Consider the following 8,190-nt stretch of genomic DNA (forward strand, 5'->3'; position numbering starts at 1 on the left):
AGTTTTATAAGTTAAAACTGAACCGGTTATATTGTATATAATTGAACCGTTCGCTGAAACTCACTACTATCTACTGTTAGTCAGATTGCGACAGTCATAAAAATGGCCAGGTTCAGTTATGTCTCGATCCGCGAGAAATGAAGCACCTTGAAAACAAAATAATGACAAATTGATGCAACTAAGGTCGAGTGAGAGAATAGACTACATTCCCTGGAAGAAATACACATTCAAACGGACGCCATTTGCAATGACAGGAATACATTTGGCAAAGAACAATGGTTCAGGAATGTCGAATGATTTGAAGTTATAGTAGATGACATATTGTCCTATAGAGATAGTAAAGTTCAACAAAACAATTTTCTTCCCTAATTAAAGTCAATTGCCCAAAATATGAGATAGGTTTAGATGAAGTTAAGTTTTCAATTCACCTGCTAACAAAAAATAAACTAGTCCGAGTACAATTAGAGTTCTCACAGAAATGCCTAAACTACAAAACAAATCAAAGGTTCAGACATTTCTAGACATTATGGTATACCTTGCTAAATGTGTGCTGAATCAGACTATGCACCCATAGAAAAACAACTGAGCACAATTGTTTTCGGTTGCAGTAGCTTTCATGACTACATATTTGGAGCTAAAACTATAGCGAGACAGATCATGACACTTTTTAGATAATACAATGTCATCAAGAAACGAGACAAAGAAATGTGTGTACATGGTATGCTTAGTCGAGCCTATTAACTAAATGTCACAAAACAAATGCCCGTTTCCAACCAGAAACTATCTATGTTGCTTTTGAGAAAACGGCGAGAGATCCCGCTATGATTAATATTATTAATCTAGCTTCAATTTTCAGGATGGCCAAATTGCAGGGCACGTGTTCCTAATGAAGCTAAGCCTTTTCATACATATCGCGATGAAATAACCTAATCTAATGGGCTATTGTGATAATTCCTTCAAATATGCGCCCGGAAATCATTAAAAAAATACACGCAAACCACAAGAATAGTAAAGTCATTGAAGACGATAGATAAACCGTCTCTAAATGTACTACATGTATGAAATTTCGCAGTAAAATGCCATTTGAACCGATGATTCCGCATGAAATACCAGGCCACCCATGGTCTAAAATTGGCACCGACCTGTTTGACATATGCCCAACAAATTAATATACCATTATTCTAAATTTCCAGGGATAATCAGAATTCCAGACAAAACTGCTCATGTAATGATATTAGCATCTTCGCCAGCCAAGGATCATTTATTCGGCCGAAGCCTCAACATTAACCCTTGACAGATTTCACCACAATTTACTGTATGTCACACGCCCTCAAGCGATTATAAGATTAACTCGGGCTCGTTTGCATTACCCGATCAGAACTCAAGATAGACACGACACATACTAGTACTTGGTAAATTTAAAATAGTGGAATATATAAATCAACAAACAATGAACTAGCTTACTGACCATCAAAAGAAAGCGTTAAATGTTGTATCTGAGCAAAATGATGTGTTTGTTCATGGTTACTAGAACTAGAACGTGGTTTGTTGCAACGAAGACAGGATCGGCCAAGTCGATATGTTATCAGTTTCGACAGTTTAATAAAAACGGTTTGCACAAATGTTTAGACATTTCATCGTCTTCATTTACTTGCCCACAAAAAATTTCCAACGTTGTAATAAAACATTTTGGGAACGTGTCAACGAATGTAGACATTTCTCTTCTTGACTCGCAGTGAATTAGCGCAAAGCCTGCACGCCGCCGGCCGCAGGTCGGGTCGCATCGGGTCGGGTCAGGTCGTCGGATCACAATGTAGACAGGCCCTTGAGAGTAATAAATTATTCTATGAAAAAAATGTCGTAATTTTATTATTAACCATACAATTTTTATCACATATAATTGTCGTTATAAATACATATAAATAAACTGGCGATCTGTTCTTCAAATGGATAAAAAGCTTGATAATCACGGGATTATTACGTGATTAGAATCATAATATACTGTATTAAACGACCAGGTTCTTTTGGGAGTTTTGCGTAAGCATCATGGCAGAAAGATATCAAGAAACGTTCTTGAACTTTTTGTTGCGTATGTTATTTTACTGATCTATAAAAGTAAATTTGGACTTTTACTATTGCTTAGGTAATCTTCTATTAAAGATGGTGTATGGCTGTTTTTACGATATGAATATTACTGCTTATTTATTTATTTATTTATTTATTTATTTATTTATTTATTTATTTATTTATTTATTTATTTATTTATTTATTTATTTATTTATTTATTTATTTATTTATTTATTCTGGTTTACTGTTTGACTTTTGACATAAGCTTATTAGGGCCCAACTCAAGTTTAACCCTATTGTTTTTGTTCAAGTTTTCCTTTCTTCTTTCTCAAGTTCTTCCGCCGTTTTTTGTCGACCTAGAACTTGAATACCGTTGCACCTAAACTTCTAAAACTTCTCATGCAAATTGGGGACCATGAGAACTGGTGCACCTAACTTTCAAAATTGTGCTTGGTCAATAAATCGGACGTGTGTTAAGCCACTATTTTGGTATTTGCCACTATTTTGGTACCGTGTCAATAATGAGCGACCTAGGAGGTGGCAGTAAAGCCTATTGAATACTACTAATGAGCAAGCGGACAATAACTACTGCGACAATAAAGACCGCCACTAGTAACCAAAATAATTGCAGCTTGTTTGGACATTGGTGGATTGTAAAAGTATCAACGTTTAGCATGAAAATAAAATAAATTGAAGGTGTGTTCCAAATTAAATGTTTCTTGAAAATGGATTTGATGACAAAAATTCTTTAACAGTAAAATTGCACACAAATTATACTTCACTACAGGAATGGTACCAAAATAGTGGCTAATATAATTTAGTTGGCAGGAACTGCTATACTACACTATAGGGATGGTACCAAAATAGTAGCACATATAATTTAATTGGCGGGAACTGCTATACATTACTATAGGGATGGTACCAAAATAGTAGCACATATAATTTAGTTGTCGGGACTGTTATACTTCACTATAGGGATGGTGCCAAAATAGTAGCACATATAATTTAATTGGCGGGAACTGCTATACTTTACTATAGGGATGGTACCAAAATAGTAGCACATATAATTTAGTTGTCGGGACTGTTATACTTCACTATAGGGATGGTACCAAAATAGTAGCACATATAATTTAGTTGGCGGGAACTGCTATACATCACTATGGGGATGGTACCAAAACAGTGGCACATATAATTTTGTTGTCGGGGACTGTTATACTTCACTATAGGGGTGGTACCAAAATAATGGCACATATAATTTAGTTGGCGGGAACTGCTATACTTCACAATAGGGATGGTACCAAAATAGTAGCACATATAATTTTGTTGTCAGGGACTGTTATACTTCAATATAGGGATGGTACCAAAATAGTGGCACATAAAATTTTGTTGTCAGGAACTGCTATACTTCACTATAGTGATGGTACCAAAATAGTGGCACATATAATTTAGTTGTCGGAAACTGCTATACTTCACTATGGTGATGGTACCAAAATAGTAGCACATATAATTTAGTTGGCAGGAACTGCTATACTTTACTATAGGGATGGTACCAAAATAGTAGCACATATAATTTTGTTGTCGGGACTGTTATACTTCACTATAGGGATGGTACCAAAATAGTAGCACATATAATTTTGTTGTCGGGGACTGTTATACTTCACTATAGGGATGGTACCAAAATAGTGGCACATATAATTTTGTTGTCGGGATCTGCTATACTTTCCTATAGTGATGGTACCAAAATAGTAGCACATATAATTTAGTTGGCGGGAACTGCTTTACTTCACTATAGTGATGGTACCAAAATAGTGGCACATATAATTCAGTTGTCAGAAACTGCTTTACTTCACTATAGGAATGGTACCAAAATAGTGGCACATATAATTTTGTTGTCTGGAACTGCTTTACTTCACTATAGGAATGGTACCAAAATAGTGGCACATATAATTTAGTTGACGGGAACTGCTATACTTCACTATGGTGATGGTACCAAAATAGTAGCACATATAATTTAGTTGGCGGGAACTGCTATACTTTACTATAGGGATGGTACCAAAATAGTGGCACATATAATTTAGTTGGCGGTAACTGCTATACTTTACTATATGGATGGTACCAAAATAGTGGCACATATAATTCAGTTGTCAGAAACTGCTATACTTTCCTATAGTGATGGTACCAAAATAGTAGCACATATAATTTAGTTGGCGGGAACTGCTTTACTTCACTATAGTGATGGTACCAAAATAGTGGCACATATAATTTTGTTGTCTGAAACTGCTATAAATTCCTATAGTGATGGTACCAAAATAGTGGCACATATAATTTTGTTGTCTGGAACTGCTTTACTTCACTATAGGAATGATACCAAAATAGTGGCACATATAATTTTGTTGTCTGGAACTGCTTTACTTCACTATAGGAATGGTACCAAAATAGTGGCACATATAAGTTAGTTGACGGGAACTGCTATACTTCACTATGGTGATGGTACCAAAATAGTAGCACATATAATTTAGTTGGCGGGAACTGCTATACTTTACTATAGGGATGGTACCAAAATAGTGGCACATATAATTTAGTTGGCGGGAACTGCTATACTTTACTATATGGATGGTACCAAAATAGTGGCACATATAATTCAGTTGTCAGAAACTGCTTTACTTCACTATAGGAATGGTACCAAAATAGTGGCACATATAATTTTGTTGTCTGGAACTGCTTTACTTCACTATAGGAATGGTACCAAAATAGTGGCACATATAATTTAGTTGACGGGAACTGCTATACTTCACTATGGTGATGGTACCAAAATAGTAGCACATATAATTTAGTTGGCGGGAACTGCTATACTTTACTATAGGGATGGTACCAAAATAGTGGCACATATAATTTAGTTGGCGGGAACTGCTATACTTTACTATATGGATGGTACCAAAATAGTGGCACATATAATTCAGTTGTCAGAAACTGCTTTACTTCACTATAGGAATGGTGCCAAAATAGTGGCACATATAATTTTGTTGTTGGGGACTGTAATACTTCACTATATGGATGGTACCAAAATAGTGGCACATATAATTTAGTTGGCAGGAACTGCTATACCTCACTATAGTGATGGTACCAAAATAGTGGCACATATAATTTTGTTGTTGGGGACTGTAATACTTCACTATATGGATGGTACCAAAATAGTGGCACATATAATTTTGTTGTCGGGAACTGTTATACTTCACTGTAGGGATGGTACCAAAATAGTGGCACATATAATTTAGTTGCCAGGAACTGCTTTACTTCACTATAGGAATGGTACCAAAATAGTAGCACATATAATTTAGTTGGCGGGAACTACTATACTTTACTATAGGGGTGGTACAAAAATAGTGGCATGTATTATTTTGTTGTTGGGGTCTGTTATTATTCGATATAGGATTGGTACAAAAATAGTGGCACATAAAATTTTGTTGTCAGGAACTGCTATACTTCACTATAGTGATGGTACCAAAATAGTGGCACATATAATTTAGTTGTCGGGAACTGCTATACTTCACTATGGTGATGGTATCAAAATAGTAGCACATATAATTTAGTTGGCAGGAACTGCTATACTTTACTATAGGGATGGTACCAAAATAGTAGCACATATAATTTTGTTGTCGGGACTGTTATACTTCACTATAGGGATGGTACCAAAATAGTAGCACATATAATTTTGTTGTCGGGGACTGTTATACTTCACTATAGGGATGGTACCAAAATAGTGGCACATATAATTTTGTTGTCGGGATCTGCTATACTTTCCTATAGTGATGGTACCAAAATAGTAGCACATATAATTTAGTTGGCGGGAACTGCTTTACTTCACTATAGGGGTGGTACAAAAATAGTGGCATGTATTATTTTGTTGTTGGGGTCTGTTATTATTCGATATAGGATTGGTACAAAAATAGTGGCATGTATTATTTTGTTGTTGGGGTCTGTTATTATTCGATATAGGATTGGTACAAAAATAGTGGCATGTATTATTCTGTTGTCGGTATCTGTTATTAGTCGATATAGGATTGGTACAAAAATAGTGGCATGTAATATTCTGTTGTCGGTATATGTTATTATTCGATATTGGATTGGAACAAAAATAGTGGCATGTATTATTCTGTTGTCGGGATCTGTTATTATTCAATATACGATTGGTACGAAAATAGTGGCATGTATTATTCTCTTGTCGGGATCTGTAATTAATCGATATATGAAAGGTGCCAACATAGGAGTGTGCATTATTTTGTTGTCTCATGACCCAAAACAATTCATAATTCCCTTTGTTAATGTACTGATCATTGCATTATCAGATTCCCGGGGAATTATTCGAAATTTTGCATAGTGAAGCCATACCTACCTTGCCAAAACCAATGTATTGTATGTATGTTCAATGGGTACAAAGTATACCCTGGTGGTGGGTGAACTGCGGTGAGTTCAAGCCCATTAGTGACCCTCAAGTAAATTCCAAAACGGGGAAAGGGGCGCAGCTAAATAATTATCTATTCAAAATTGCAGGCACATATACATGTATGAACATATAAACTGAAACACAAGATTGGAGAATGTGCAACACGGCATTGCACGTTGTGTTGGCCACACTGTTTCTATTTCCCACTCTTTATCTCCTCCACTAGCTGGCTAGTTTGTGGGATTTGTCCACCCATGTTTTGTGATATATGCTAATACAGTTGTGTTGTCGCAATGGATGGGAACTGTTTTATTTTATACTTCATCTAGAAAGCAATCTAGTGCCCTCCCAACGTATTAGGTATGTTTATGTGGAGCTGTGCTTTCCAAGGGAACCACTCCCCATTCTATTTTCAAGGCGTCCATGACCAGTGTTATAGCCGGAGTTGATGGAGCAATCTGTTATCTCCGTCTTATGTTGGTTGAGTCCATCCACTTGAGGGCAGTCAAGCTTTGTGGGATCCATGATATTTCCCATGTGGCAACCCACACAACTGGAGTGTGTGGACCTGGACGAGCATACTCCTGAGAGCTGTTTGAGGCACAAGGCCTCTCATAGATGGAGCAATTTCCACAAAGCTCATTAATTGTCTGAGCTGTGCTTGCATGCCAAAAAGTGTGGCTGCCGGGTCTCTCAACCTGAAACACTCCCAAGAATACATTCCCGGAAATACTAAATGTGATTGTTTGAAGGATGTGTGCTAAAATAACTGCTCTTGTATCAACCAGATATTGATAGAATGGATTCACATTGTTGGCCTGCTGTACAGCCACAAAACTTGCACTACCATTAATTTTGGAAAAAACCTGTGAGGCTACAATGGGCAAACATTGAACTAATATCTTAAATCAAATGTATGAGATTGAGTGATATCAGGAAATCCACTGATGTACACAGCAGTGTACCTCTGCTGGGGTCACCATCATGAAATGCTCTGAGAGAATATACTGATTCAGTTGGCTTGGGTCTATATTGTTCTTTATTGTTTACCAAAAATATGGGAGAATAACAGGCCCTGCACTGCTGCCATTTGCCAATAATTCTCTCACTTCCTGGAAAATCAGAGCCATAGACACTGGTGATGTAGTCAACTGAAGCTTTTTGGCCAACTTGATCTTGTAGCTGTGCTTGACTTCTGAAAGGTCCTACAGGGTCATTGTAATAGTTAGCCAGTTTGCTACGGTAACTGAACAATTTAACGCCACAGGAAATAAGGGTTGGGAAACAAAATGAATCCTTTAATTCATACCACTGAAAACACCTGACCCCAACCACATCCACCTCAACGATCATTTCCTTGGTTGCTATGATTGTTCCTGTATTCCCCTCGACCAGACTGTCATTATTGGGCATTCTGACCCTATGAATGAGATTACTGTTCGTGTGTATCTGTCTTCAGATTACCATATTTAGAACACATATTATATTGGTGCATCTATGCCTAGCATCATTGGTTCTGGCAATGTGGTTGACTGCTGCCTCTGTTGAGGCCCTCAAAATGGCAAGCTACCTAGGCAGGACTGGGCCAAACTAATTCCTTATATTTGGTCCCATTGAATCAAAATAGTTTTGCATGCCCCTGTTCAGTGAATATCCTTTTACCATAAATACAACATTCT

The sequence above is a fragment of the Saccoglossus kowalevskii genome, chromosome 3, assembly GCF_978046115.1.
Source record: "Saccoglossus kowalevskii chromosome 3, keSacKowa6.1, whole genome shotgun sequence".
In the NCBI taxonomy this organism is placed as follows: domain Eukaryota; kingdom Metazoa; phylum Hemichordata; class Enteropneusta; family Harrimaniidae; genus Saccoglossus; species Saccoglossus kowalevskii.